Raw genomic sequence first — 14,944 nt, 5'->3', positions numbered from 1 at the left:
CATGAACAGGTAGGAACAAGAGTTAGGGACCACTCATGAGACAGCCTTGACGCGGTGAGTGGCTTACTATGCTTTGGCCAAAATATAAACCAATGTCTCATCCAGCATGGAGGGCAGAGTGCTGGATGTAGTGTGCGATCACATTTGCATTTTCCGTTTGTATATGTATTTCGCCATAGCGATCTGCTCCTACAGGCAGGTTGTGCTGACCCAACCCCTTATTTTTTTCTTTGTAGTATATATTGGAGGCGTGGCGATCTCCTTGGAGTCATTGCACACCTGACCAGTTAATCTGTCCTTGAGGCTGGTTTTAAAGTCAGTATAAAACTGAGTCTGCTTGTATAGAACCTACCATTAGCCATTTGGCTCCAGGAGAAGTATATGGTGGGTTCAGCATGCATGTTGGTACTTGCATCCCTGGATCCGATGAAAGCTGTAATGGCACCGGACGGGGTTACAAGCAAAGTGTACTTGGCTTGCATGCTGACCTGCATTCCCTGGATTTTATGTGGCTGTCATGGCCCATGAACAGGTAGGAACAAGAGTTAGGGACCACTCATGAGACAGCCTTGACGCGGTGAGTGGCTTACTATGCTTTGGCCAAAATATAAACCAATGTCTCATCCAGCATGGAGGGCAGAGTGCTGGATGTAGTGTGCGATCACATTTGCATTTTCCGTTTGTATATGTATTTCGCCATAGCGATCTGCACCTACAGGCAGGTTGTGCTGACCCAACCCCTTATTTTTTTCTTTGTAGTATATATTGGAGGCGTGGCGATCTCCTTGGAGTCATTGCACACCTGACCAGTTAATCTGTCCTTGAGGCTGGTTTTAAAGTCAGTATAAAACTGAGTCTGCTTGTATAGAACCTACCATTAGCCATTTGGCTCCAGGAGAAGTATATGGTGGGTTCAGCATGCATGTTGGTACTTGCATCCCTGGATCCGATGAAAGCTGTAATGGCACCGGACGGGGTTACAAGCAAAGTGTACTTGGCTTGCATGCTGACCTGCATTCCCTGGATTTTATGTGGCTGTCATGGCCCATGAACAGGTAGGAACAAGAGTTAGGGACCACTCATGAGACAGCCTTGACGCGGTGAGTGGCTTACTATGCTTTGGCCAAAATATAAACCAATGTCTCATCCAGCATGGAGGGCAGAGTGCTGGATGTAGTGTGCGATCACATTTGCATTTTCCGTTTGTATATGTATTTCGCCATAGCGATCTGCTCCTACAGGCAGGTTGTGCTGACCCAACCCCTTATTTTTTTCTTTGTAGTATATATTGGAGGCGTGGCGATCTCCTTGGAGTCATTGCACACCTGACCAGTTAATCTGTCCTTGAGGCTGGTTTTAAAGTCAGTATAAAACTGAGTCTGCTTGTATAGAACCTACCATTAGCCATTTGGCTCCAGGAGAAGTATATGGTGGGTTCAGCATGCATGTTGGTACTTGCATCCCTGGATCCGATGAAAGCTGTAATGGCACCGGACGGGGTTACAAGCAAAGTGTACTTGGCTTGCATGCTGACCTGCATTCCCTGGATTTTATGTGGCTGTCATGGCCCATGAACAGGTAGGAACAAGAGTTAGGGACCACTCATGAGACAGCCTTGACGCGGTGAGTGGCTTACTATGCTTTGGCCAAAATATAAACCAATGTCTCATCCAGCATGGAGGGCAGAGTGCTGGATGTAGTGTGCGATCACATTTGCATTTTCCGTTTGTATATGTATTTCGCCATAGCGATCTGCACCTACAGGCAGGTTGTGCTGACCCAACCCCTTATTTTTTTCTTTGTAGTATATATTGGAGGCGTGGCGATCTCCTTGGAGTCATTGAACACCTGACCAGTTAATCTGTCCTTGAGGCTGGTTTTAAAGTCAGTATAAAACTGAGTCTGCTTGTATAGAACCTACCATTAGCCATTTGGCTCCAGGAGAAGTATATGGTGGGTTCAGCATGCATGTTGGTACTTGCATCCCTGGATCCGATGAAAGCTGTAATGGCACCGGACGGGGTTACAAGCAAAGTGTACTTGGCTTGCATGCTGACCTGCATTCCCTGGATTTTATGTGGCTGTCATGGCCCATGAACAGGTAGGAACAAGAGTTAGGGACCACTCATGAGACAGCCTTGACGCGGTGAGTGGCTTACTATGCTTTGGCCAAAATATAAACCAATGTCTCATCCAGCATGGAGGGCAGAGTGCTGGATGTAGTGTGCGATCACATTTGCATTTTCCGTTTGTATATGTATTTCGCCATAGCGATCTGCACCTACAGGCAGGTTGTGCTGACCCAACCCCTTATTTTTTTCTTTGTAGTATATATTGGAGGCGTGGCGATCTCCTTGGAGTCATTGCACACCTGACCAGTTAATCTGTCCTTGAGGCTGGTTTTAAAGTCAGTATAAAACTGAGTCTGCTTGTATAGAACCTACCATTAGCCATTTGGCTCCAGGAGAAGTATATGGTGGGTTCAGCATGCATGTTGGTACTTGCATCCCTGGATCCGATGAAAGCTGTAATGGCACCGGACGGGGTTACAAGCAAAGTGTACTTGGCTTGCATGCTGACCTGCATTCCCTGGATTTTATGTGGCTGTCATGGCCCATGAACAGGTAGGAACAAGAGTTAGGGACCACTCATGAGACAGCCTTGACGCGGTGAGTGGCTTACTATGCTTTGGCCAAAATATAAACCAATGTCTCATCCAGCATGGAGGGCAGAGTGCTGGATGTAGTGTGCGATCACATTTGCATTTTCCGTTTGTATATGTATTTCGCCATAGTGATGTGCACCTACAGGCAGGTTGTGCTGACCCAACCCCTTATTTTTTTCTTTGTAGTATATATTGGAGGCGTGGCGATCTCCTTGGAGTCATTGCACACCTGACCAGTTAATCTGTCCTTGAGGCTGGTTTTAAAGTCAGTATAAAACTGAGTCTGCTTGTATAGAACCTACCATTAGCCATTTGGCTCCAGGAGAAGTATATGGTGGGTTCAGCATGCATGTTGGTACTTGCATCCCTGGATCCGATGAAAGCTGTAATGGCACCGGACGGGGTTACAAGCAAAGTGTACTTGGCTTGCATGCTGACCTGCATTCCCTGGATTTTATGTGGCTGTCATGGCCCATGAACAGGTAGGAACAAGAGTTAGGGACCACTCATGAGACAGCCTTGACGCGGTGAGTGGCTTACTATGCTTTGGCCAAAATATAAACCAATGTCTCATCCAGCATGGAGGGCAGAGTGCTGGATGTAGTGTGCGATCACATTTGCATTTTCCGTTTGTATATGTATTTCGCCATAGCGATCTGCACCTACAGGCAGGTTGTGCTGACCCAACCCCTTATTTTTTTCTTTGCAGCATGGGTATATGTAAAATGACACCCCAAAACACATTCCCCAACTTCTCCTGAATACGGCAATACCAGATGTGTGACACTTTTTTGCAGCCTAGGTGGGCAAAGGGGCCCATATTCCAAAGAGCACCTTTCGGATTTCACTGGTCATTTTTTACAGAATTTGATTTCAAACTCCTTACCACACATTTGGGCCCCTAGAATGCCAGGGAAGTATAACTACCCCACAAGTGAGCCCATTTTGGAAAGAAGACACCCCAAGGTATTCGCTGATGGGCATAGTGAGTTCATGGAAGTTTTTATTTTTTGTCACAAGTTAGTGGAATATGAGACTTTGTAAGAAAAAAAAAATCCAAAAAAAAATCATCATTTTCCGCTAACTTGTGATAAAAAATAAAAAGTTCTATGAACTCACTATGCCCATCAGCGAATACCTTAGGGTGTCTACTTTCCGAAATGGGGTCATTTGTGGGGTGTTTGTACTGTCTGGGCATTGTAGAACCTCAGGAAACATGACAGGTGCTCAGAAAGTCAGAGCTGCTTCAAAAAGCGGAAATTCACATTTTTGTACCATAGTTTGTAAACGCTATAACTTTTACCCAAACCATTTTTTTTTTTTACCCAAACATTTTTTTTTTATCAAAGACATGTAGAACAATAAATTTAGAGAAAAATTTATATATGGATGTCGTTTTTTTTGCAAAATTTTGCAACTGAAAGTGAAAAATGTCTTTTTTTTGCAAAAAAATCGTTAAATTTCGATTAATAACAAAAAAAGTAAAAATGTCAGCAGCAATGAAATACCACCAAATTAAAGCTCTATTAGTGAGAAGAAAAGGAGGTAAAATTCATTTGGGTGGTAAGTTGCATGACCGAGCAATAAACCGCTAAAGTTGTGGAGTGCCGATTTGTAAAAAAGGGCCTGGTCTTTAGGGGGGTATAAACCTGTGGTCCTTAAGTGGTTAAAGGGTTTGTCTGAGTTTTTTTGTTTGTTCTTTGTATGTTTCTAACTAGGCAAATTAAAGGACTTTACAATTCACTTACTTTATCTCCAGTTGCTGCTTTCTCAGATTTCACTGAGGGTCACATGACCTGTGATGTCAGCCTCTCTCCCTGCTCTGATAATGTTTTGTGCACAAGCCTGAGAGAGCAGATATGAGTCTGTACACAAGATGTCACAGTGCTGGCCATGCCCCCCTGCACTGAGTCTGCTGCTTATTGCTCTCTCCCTGGATCCTTGAGGAAAAACATTAACCCCTTCAGCTGCACAGACTCAGGGCTGAAGGCTTCACTGAGTAGCTGCAGGCAGTGAGGAGACAAATGTTGGGCACAGGAGCTGACAGAGGAGTTCTGCAGAGCATTGCACAAGAACAGGTAGGGGGAAGATCCTGTGTGTATCAGCAGTGTCATTGTACAGCTGGGACGTGTAGTCCTACAAATACAACATGCTGCTAAGTCTCCCAGAAGGCAGCCATGTCACTCAGGGCAGCTCTTGTATTCACTCCCTTTGCAGAGCAGGGGGAGGGGCGGAGATTGTTGTCACTGCAGGTAAACAAAAGGCCAGAAGAGAATCAGGGAAAGGGCGAAATAGATATTTTTTTTGCCGAAAACTTGCTTAGCTTAGTTATATATTGCTGACCATCAGATTTACAGTGCTATATATTTTTTTTCAGAACTCGGACAACCCCTTTAATGCAGTTTGAGGACAACCAGGGAGACCTTAAAGGGGTATTGCAGTTTCAGCAAATTCTTGTCCATTGGATAATTAAAAAGTTATGCTATTTTCCCATATACTTTCTGTATCAATTCATCATGATTTCCAAGATATATGCTTGTGGTCATGCAATTTAGTTCCAGCAGATAAAAAACTGCCCTAGTCATGTGCTAGACAGACGGGTGCACGGTTCAATACAGATTTTTAGCCAAAGAAGGTTGCTAATGAATGACTTCAAGGAGAGATCTTGGGCATCAACTTTTATAAATTGATACCAGTTGTACATTAGAAAACTGTGTAACCATTTATTATATTGTATCTCATGATACCCCTTTAAAGGAAAATTGTCAAGAGATAACCACATGCAGCATAAAAGACTGACGGCCTCCATTACAAAAAATGTAGCTATGAAAAGTGCTGGATATGGGGACAGTGTCCACTGGGCGGCTTTCCTCCATCTTCTCATTGCCAGGCTCAGTTAATTGACAGTTCTCTACATACAGTATATGCAATTAGGGAGATACCAGTTGATCTTGCTGGGGTAAACCCAGAGGGGAGCTGCCCAGTGGACACTTCTCCCCATGTTCAGTGTTCTTCAAAACAGCGTTATCTCTGAAACGCTGTAGCGTTTCAGGGGGAAAAAATAGCGGCACATTTATTGCACTTTTTATGCCATGTAACAAAGTGGTTTTAAAAATAGCAATTTATGGCAAACGCTAAAGTTTGCAATTTTCTACTCTTCTCACCACTACAACATTTTCAGGAAAGTGAACAGGGCCACTGGCAACCATCCAGGTTCACTATAATTTACACCAGAAACTGGCGTAAGTTATAGCTCAAATCTACGGCAGCTCATAGCTGGTGTAGATTTGCATTTTTGCTGCACAGACTGCTGTCCAATGTGCCAAGTTTATTAACTGTTCACTTACCAGGAGATTTTCTCTTTTTTTGCGCTTTTGTTTTTCACTCCCGGCATTCCTGGAGCCATAACTTTTTTATTTCTATACATAGCCATATGAGGGCTTGTTTTTGGGGGGGCATGTACTTTCTAACGGCACCATTTAATATTGCATACAATATAGTGGAAAGCTGGAAAAAAAAATCCAAATGGGGTGGAAAATAATTCTGCCACAGTTTTATGGGTTTTGTCTTTATGGTGTTCCCTGTGAGGTAAAGCTGGCCTGTTACCTTCATTCTCTGGGTTAATACGATTACAGCGGTACCATATTTGTATAATTGTTCTTGTAATTTAATACATAAAAAAAAAAAAACTTTGGAATTTTTTTTATTTTTTTATTTTAATTGCCATATTCTGACCCCCATAAGTTTTTTGTAGTTACATCTACAAAGGTGTTGATGGCTAATTTTTTTAGGAGACAATCTATAGCTTTTATTGATACTTAGGCCTCTTGCACACGAACATTGTGCATCCGTTCCATGCATTGGGGACGGTCCCCAATGCACAGGCAATGTCTGTGCGGCGGCCGGGACGAATCGAGACCCATTCAACTTAAATGGGTCCGTGATCCGTCTGTTCTATTTTATTGCGGTGCGGAGGCACAGAAAAAAACACCATGGAAGCACTCTGTAGTGCTTCCGTGGGGTTCCGATCCGTGCTTCCGTTCCGCATCTCCGTGATTACGGACCCATTCAAGTGAATGATTCCGCATCCGTGATGCAGAGTGCACACGGGGCGGTGCAAGAGGCCTTACTTTGTATGACTTTTTGATCATTTTTTATTACATTTTTTTGAGGAAGGTCAAGCGACGAAAAAATTTCAGATGGGCCATTTTGACTTTTCATTACACTATGCACTGTATTGAAGAAGCATTTTTCCCACATGGATGAAAATGTTGATGGGGGGCAATTAATAGCCCCGGACGATATTTCACAAATCATGATTTCATCTGATGATAATAATATGTGTTGTAATCAGAATGTCTTTGATTTTTCTGAGCTTGTTCTTGTGTCCTCACTGCAGGGAATGTATCGAGAGCCAGAGGATACTCCTTTACAGAATTCTTCTGTTGGTTTCAAAACATCTAATAGGGATTTTTATCCCATACAATCGAGGTCCCTGGCCCTCGATAGATTCCAAGACTTAGTGGAGAGAGATCTATGCACTCTTAGGGATCATATCAGAAGTAATGACCATAGGAGAAACCTATCAAAAGAAGAATACACGGCTCTCAAGAGTCTGTCTGATATGAAGGATGTTGTCGTCCGGAGAGCTGATAAGGGGGGAGCGGTGGTGCTGCTAGATAGTGAGATATATAAAACACAAATTGAAAATATGTTAAAAGATAGTGAAGTTTATTTACCTCTGGCAATTACCCCTCTCCCCCAATATCAGTCCGGGCTGTACGACATCCTTCAAGAAGGAGTGCACCTTGGCATCCTATCTGATAAGGAGAGGGATTTCATATATGTTGAACATCCGAGTACACTCATATTCCATGCTCTTCCGAAGGTGCATAAGGAGGGTTTCCCTCCACCTTTAAGACCGATTGTTGCTGGAATTGGATCGTACTCAGAACGACTGTCAGAATGGGTCGATTCCTTGTTGCAACCTCTTGTACCCCACATACCTGGCTATTTGAGAGATACGTGCAGTGTACTTCAGAATTTCCAACAATTCACATGGGAGAAGGAGTTCATGTGGGTCACTGCAGACATTAACTCTTTGTACACCAATATCCCCCACCACTTGGCAATCTTAGCCTTGACATGGTTTCTAGATACATTTAGCAATTACACCTTGGAACTCCGTAATTATATCTGTGTATGTACTGATTTTTTACTCAAGCATAACTATTTTATGTTTAATGGTTTATACTACCTACAGATATCCGGAGTTTCAATGGGTGCTAAATTTTCGCCTTCAGTGGCAAATGTGTTTATGTCATGGTGGGAAATGAATTTTTTATTTTCGGACCATAATTCATATCTAACATCTCTGAAATGGTATGGGCGCTTTATTGATGACATGTTGTGGGTTTGGCAGGGTGATGCAGAAGACTTGATGATATTTGTGGATTTTCTGAATGGTTGTATTCCATCGATTAAACTGACTATGACCAGCGATCCCACTTCAATTGTCTTTTTGGACTTAGTATTATCAGCTGATCATATGATCAAAAAAGTTGACACCTGTACCCATCGGAAGGTTACAGCTGGGAATACATTGCTTCATGCATCATCCTGCCATCCCCCACATGTGGCCAAGAATATACCCAAAGGGGAGATGTTGAGGGCACGTAGAAATTGCTCATCTTTCGATTTGTTTGAGAAGGAGGCATCTGACATTTCAACCAGGTTACAGATCAGGGGATATTCGAGAGAAAATATTCGAAAAGCCAAGGAATATGCAACTTCGGTGAGCAGAGAGTCACTCATATTTACTCAAGCTAAGAATGCAAATAAAAAGAAAAGAAAAAATAGAGGAAAAAATGATAACATGCGGGTCCGCAGTCGAAATTTGAGCAACCCTGCGACTTTTGTCACTAATTTTAGTGTAGAATATCCCCTTATCTGCAATATTTTACGTAGACATTTCCCGGTTATAGGTTTTGATGAGGGTTGGGGGGACATCGCGGAGGCAGGTATTAGATGCGTCGCAAAAAAAGCACCAACTGTAGGACAAAAAGTCAGTCCTAGTTTGTATATGGAAAACGCAGGGTGTGAACCAGTCTGGCTGAGCACGAAAGGAAACTTCAAATGTGGAAGCAAAAAATGCATATGTTGCACATATATGTCAGTGAGTAAAGATATTGCATCTACATCGAACAATAGCATACACAAAATGCGGCAATATATCAACTGTAATACTGAATATGTAATCTATGTCATCACATGCCGTGCTTGTATGCTGCAATATGTGGGATGTACAATCAACCAGCTAAAAATAAGAATTCGGAAGCATCTGAGCGATATCCCACATATTGCAACACGCAATGTCTCAGCGGCCACATCACACTTTGCGGTAGTACATAAGGGCGATACCTCTGCGTTTTGTGTGCAAGGAATTGAGAGAGTCACGGCTCCAATTAGAGGAGGAGACCGTAGGCAAAAATTGTACAGTCGTGAAACATACTGGATGTTTAATTTAGGAACATGTATACCTAGAGGATTGAATAGGAAACATGACCTAACTTTACAATATAAATGAAGTATTTTCTGTCTTTTCTGAAACTGTGGATCACTTCCCACTTGATTGGGGTGTTTCTCTTAGTAATTAACAGGTCAGGAACACCTGATGCTGTTCTGGAGCATGGAAACTGACCAATCAAATGGGAAGGGTTGTTCCTCACTGTGTATAAAAAGGAGATTTTAAGTTTGTTTAGTTGTCTTGATGAAGGGCTAAGATATAACAGCCCGAAACGCGTCACAGCATACTACTCTGCTTTTGATGTCTGTTTTTAAAGAAGTGGAATAAAGAAGCCTTTTATTGTGAAGAGCTGGAATTCGTTTTCTTTTTTCATTTTGTTCCAGACTGAGTCCAGGTCTGTACATCCGTGCTCTGCTTAGTGTGAGGTGAGAGCTGCAGCAATCTCTACATTTGTCTACTGTATAGGATACATATTTTTATATTTTAACAGTACATGCGTATTCAAACGCAGCAATGCTCATGTTTATTTTTTTAAATTATTTTTATTTAAGGGAAAGGGGTGATTTTTTATATTTTTAAAACCTTTCTAACTTTTGTTTACCTTTTATAAGTCACCCTAGTCAACTGTTACGTAGGAAGGGAAGAGTGCAGCCCTGATTTCCACCTGCACCTTTGTCCCTACCTACTTGCACGGCCCGTCCTAACTGACGGTGTACAACTTGGCGGTGGTCCCTAGCTTAGATACGTGCAGGGGCCTAAAGAGGAAGGAGAAAACCGTAACAGAGTCAAGGAAGAAAAAGGTCAAGGTCAAGGCCAGGAGGTCACGTAGGTACACAGGGAGAAGGCAAAAACAAGGTCAATACAATCCGAAGTCAGAAGCCAAGAGGTCACGGCAAATCCAAGAAGGTCACAAGGTCAAGGTCAAAACTAGACGAGGTAAAAACACACAATAGTCAATATCCAAATACGCAGGTGAGGGTAGCAAAAACCAATCACAGGCAACCTGTGGCCAGCAGGATGCCTGTTTAAATAGCCCTAAGTGGTGAGTCACATGATGTGGCCAGCGCCGGCTGCGCCGAGGATGCCGGCTGCGCCGAGGATGCCGGCTGCGCTGAGGAGGCGTGCGCGGCTGGATCCTCCCCGCCCCCTGGTTACTGTGGAGACGAGGATGCCGGGCGCGTTCCCGCTCCCCTACATGCACGGGATGCGAAGGGGAAGCGTGTCGCCGGCTCCCTGTTACAGTACCCCCCCTTCCACGAGGGGCCACCGGACCCATAATCACTAGAGTAGGTTTTTCTGGGTGGGCTAGATGGAACTTTCTCACTAACCTCTTAGCATGCATCTTAGTAGCTGGTACCCAAGACCTCTCCTCAGGACCAAAACCCTTCCAATGAATCAAATATTGCAACGAATTCCAGACCCTTCTCACATTAAGGATTCTAGAAATTTCAAATTCCAATTGGCCGGCAACCTCCACTGGTGGCGGAGATTCCTATGTAGGGAAAACCAGTGACACATACTTTTTAAGTAAGGATTTATGGAAAACATTATGGATGCGAAAGGAGTCAGGTAACCGTAACCTAAAAGACACAGGGTTAATGATTTCAACGATTTCATAAGGACCAATAAACCGCGGTGCAAATTTACTTGAAGGTACCTTCAGAGATAAATTCCTGGTAGATAGCCACAAACCCCAAATTTACTCCTAGATAGAGCTTCCTATTAGCATTAACTTTTTGAATCTCCTGAGCTTTTTTCAGTTTCGACTGAACCTGGGCCCAGAATGTGCACAGTTCTTTAACTACCACATCCGCTTCAGGAGTCTGCGAAGAACATGGCGAAACTGAACTAAATCGCGGGTGGAAATCAAGATTACAAAAAAAAGGAGACATACCAAAAGACAAATTCACCTGATTGTTAATGGCGAATTCTGCCACGGACAAATATTCCACCCACCGATGTTGGTTGTCAGAAACATAACTGTCACGGGGCGCCAAAGGCGCACTCGGTCTCCCATCAGCCGCAGACCTGCTGCTTAGCTTCGGGAGCGAGGATCTGTGTTTGGCCTCGTTCCTAGGGCGGCTTTGCTAGCTAGGAGGCTCCCTGCTCCTAGGTCTGCCTTGAGCGCCGAGCTGATCACTCGGTGCTCGATTTGTCTGTCGGTCATGTGACGCTGGCCACGTCACATGACCCTCACTCCCACTATAAATACAGGCAGCCTGCTGGCCACAGGTTGCCTGTTAATTTTAGGTATCTGGTGATTGTTTTGTTCCTGCATACTTACCTGATCCTGTGTTCCCTGACGATTCTCTGCCTGCTCCTCCTGTACTGCGCATCTCTCCTGGTATCCTGACCCCGGCTTCCACCTGACGATTTTTTGCGGACTCCTGTTGTACTTTGTTTCTCTCCTGGTATTTGACCTCGGATTTTCCTGACTATTCTCTGCTCATTCCTTAGTACTGCGTAGCTCTCTAGTATTGAACCGGTTCGTTCACGTTCCGTTATTTGTCTTGTCTGTCTTCCCAGCATGTATCCTAAGTTAGGGACTGCCGTCTAGTTGTACCCTGTCATTAGGACTTGCGAGGCAAGTAGGCAGGGGTAAGGGTGGAGCGCAGAGGTCACTATCCTCCCCCTGTGTGTAGTGTACGTTACCGTCACAAATTAACAGGCCGTAACCTAACCACTGTATCATGAATCCTCTGGTGACCCTGACTGACCATGTCTCTAACCTGACGCAGATGGTGCAGGAGCTAGGGGAGAAACTCTGTTCTTTTGAGCTAGGACAAGGTACTTCCATCCCTCAGGCTTCCAGTCCACATTTAGAGCCCCAGATTAAGCTTCCTGAGCCCTTTTCTGGAGATCGGAAGAAGTTTCTTTCCTTTAAAGAAAATTGTAAACTTTTTTTCCGTTTGCGCCCCGTATTCTCTGGCCCCGAGAGTCAACGCGTGGGCATTGTCATTTCCCGGTTACAGGGTAATCCCCAGGACTGGGCATTTTCTTTACCTGCTGACGCCAGTTGTTTAACATCAGTGGAGGGTTTTTTTCAGGCCCTGGGTACCCTGTATGATGAACCAGACAGGACACTGGTAGCCGAGACTGCTCTAAAGGTTCTGGTTCAGGGCGATCTACCGGCGGAGGAGTATTGCACCCAATTCAGAAGGTGGTGTGTTCCCTCAGGATGGAATGAACCAGCACTTAAGAGTCAGTTCAGGTCAGGTCTGTCTGATAACTTAAAGGATCTTCTAGTGAGTTATTAGCTTCCAGACACTCTAGAGGAGATGATGACCCTTGTAGTCCGACTTGACCGACGGGTTAGAGAGAGACAACAGGAACGACAGTTCTCTTCTCAGATGGTGGTCCAGCCTGAGGTCTATCCCAGAAACAACGCTGAGGTCTCTACCGAAGAACCCATGCAGGTCGGCATGACTCAAGGGAATCTGCGCCGCAGACGTGGAGTGTGTTTTTACTGCGGAGATCCTGACCATTGGATCAACCAGTGTCCTAAGAAGGCCTTCTCCGTTAAGTCTCCCAAGGCAAGGCAACCTAAAGACCAGGTACACTCTGATATTACAAAATGTAAGCTTTTGGTACCTACAACAATATCTCTGGGGGTTAATAAATGGCCGGGTAAGGCCTTTATTGACTCTCGTTTAGCGGACAGCTTTATTGACTCTGAGTATGCCATTAGACTTGGTATTCCAATTTTTTCTCTTCCTACACCTATCCATGTCATGGCTATTGACGCCACTCCCCTGGTAGGTGGTATGGTGGGTCATGTACCTCAGAGATTTCTTTAACCGTGGGGGTGTGCCACTCTGAGAAATGTTCCCTCTTAGTCCTGGAGAACTTACCGGTCGAGGTGGTACTAGGGTTGCCTTGGTTCCGATTACACAACCCCACTATTGATTGGTCCAGGGGGGAGTTGGTGAAATGGGGACCTAAGTGCGACTCGTGCTTGTCTGTGGTACAAGCTGGGGTCTCAGTAGAATCTGATATATTACCCACGGTCATTAGGAAATATTCTGATGTGTTCTCATCACCTACCCCAGAGGTTCTACCACCCCATAGACCTTATGATTGCGCCATAGAGTTAGTAGAAGGTGCCAGGTTTCCTAAGGGGCGTATTTATAATCTCTCTAAGCCCGAACGCAAGGCCATGGAGGATTATATTAAGGAAAGCCTCGGTAAGGGGCAACCTGGTTTTCCAAAATTGACCTGAAAGGGGCATATAATCTAATCCGAATCAAGGAGGGAGACGAATGGAAGACGGCGTTCAATACTCTTGAATATCAGGTTATGCCTTTTGGACTCAGCAATGCCCCAGCTGTGTTCCAAAACTTTATGAATGATATTCTTAGAGAGTTTTTAGGTAAATTTGTCATTATCTATCTTGACGACATTTTGATATTTTCTCCTGATTTCAAATCTCATGTGCCTCATGTTAGACAAGTATTAGAGGTGTTGAGGGAGAATCAGTTGTCCGCTAAACAAGAGAAATGTGTCTTTGGTGTACAGGAGATACTGTTTCTAGGGCATGTCCTGACCCCTCACGCCTTCAAGATGGATCCTGGTAAGGTACTAGCTATTAAGGAATGGGTAAGGCCTTCATCCTTAAAGGCCTTACAATGGTTCTTAGGTTTTGCCAATTACTACCGTAAATTTATTAAGAATTTTTCAGTAATTGCTAAACCGTTGACCGACCTTACTAAGAAAGGGGCGGATTTGGAGAACTGGTCTACTGAGGCCATTACTTCGTTTGAAACACTAAAAAAGGCATTCAGTAGCGCTCCCATTCTGATCCAGCCAGATCAGGAGAGACCTTTTATTGTGGAGGTGGATGCGTCTGAGGACGGCGCAGGAGCAGTCCTTTCACAAGGTCCTGCTAGTCTAACTAACCTGAGACCGTGTGCATTCTTTTCCAGAAAATTTTCTTCCACCGAGAGAAACTACGACATAGGAAATCGGGAGTTGCTGGCCATTAAGTGGGCATTCGAGGAGTGGAGGCATTTTCTGAAGGGGGCAAGGCATTGTGTAACCGTTGTCACGGACCATAAGAACCTTATGTTTCTTGAATCTGCTAAGTGGTTGAATCCCCGTCAGGCTAGATGGGCACTGTTTTTTACTCGTTTTGAATTCTCCATTACTTTCAGGCCTGGAAGTAAAAATGTGAAGGCTGATGCATTATCTCGGAGCTTCCATGCTCTTCAGCCTACAGAGGCACCGCCTGAATCCATCCTACCAGCAAATATCTTTGTAGCAGCCTTAACCCAAGATATCTCGGCTCTCATTAAGGCTTAACAACATCTGGCATCGGCAACCACCCCAACAGATAAGTTGTTTGTTCCCAAACAGCTGTTGGGTGAGTGTCATGATTCTGCCTTTTGTGGACATCCTGGTTTTGAGGGCACTAGAGAGCTGGTTTCTAGATCTTATTGGTGGCCCACTCTATTTAGGGATGTCAAGTCCTACGTGTCAGCCTGTGAGGTTTGTGCTAGGTCTAAGACACCTAGGACTCGCCCTGCTGGTAACCTACGACCCTTACCCATTCCCAGTAGACCCTGGTCCCATATCTCGATGGACTTTATTACTGACCTGCTGCCGGCGGAGGGTAAGACTGTGGTTTGGGTAGTGGTCGATAGGTTTAGCAAGATGTTTCATTTCATTCCTCTGTCTAAACTCCCGAATGCCAAGTCCCTGACGTCTATTTTTGTAAAAGAAATTGTACGGTTACATGGTATACCGGAAAATATTGT

Source organism: Bufo bufo, chromosome 1 (assembly GCF_905171765.1).
Source record: "Bufo bufo chromosome 1, aBufBuf1.1, whole genome shotgun sequence".
NCBI classification, from domain to species: Eukaryota; Metazoa; Chordata; class Amphibia; order Anura; family Bufonidae; genus Bufo; species Bufo bufo.
Note: the sequence above shows the minus strand (reverse complement) of the source record.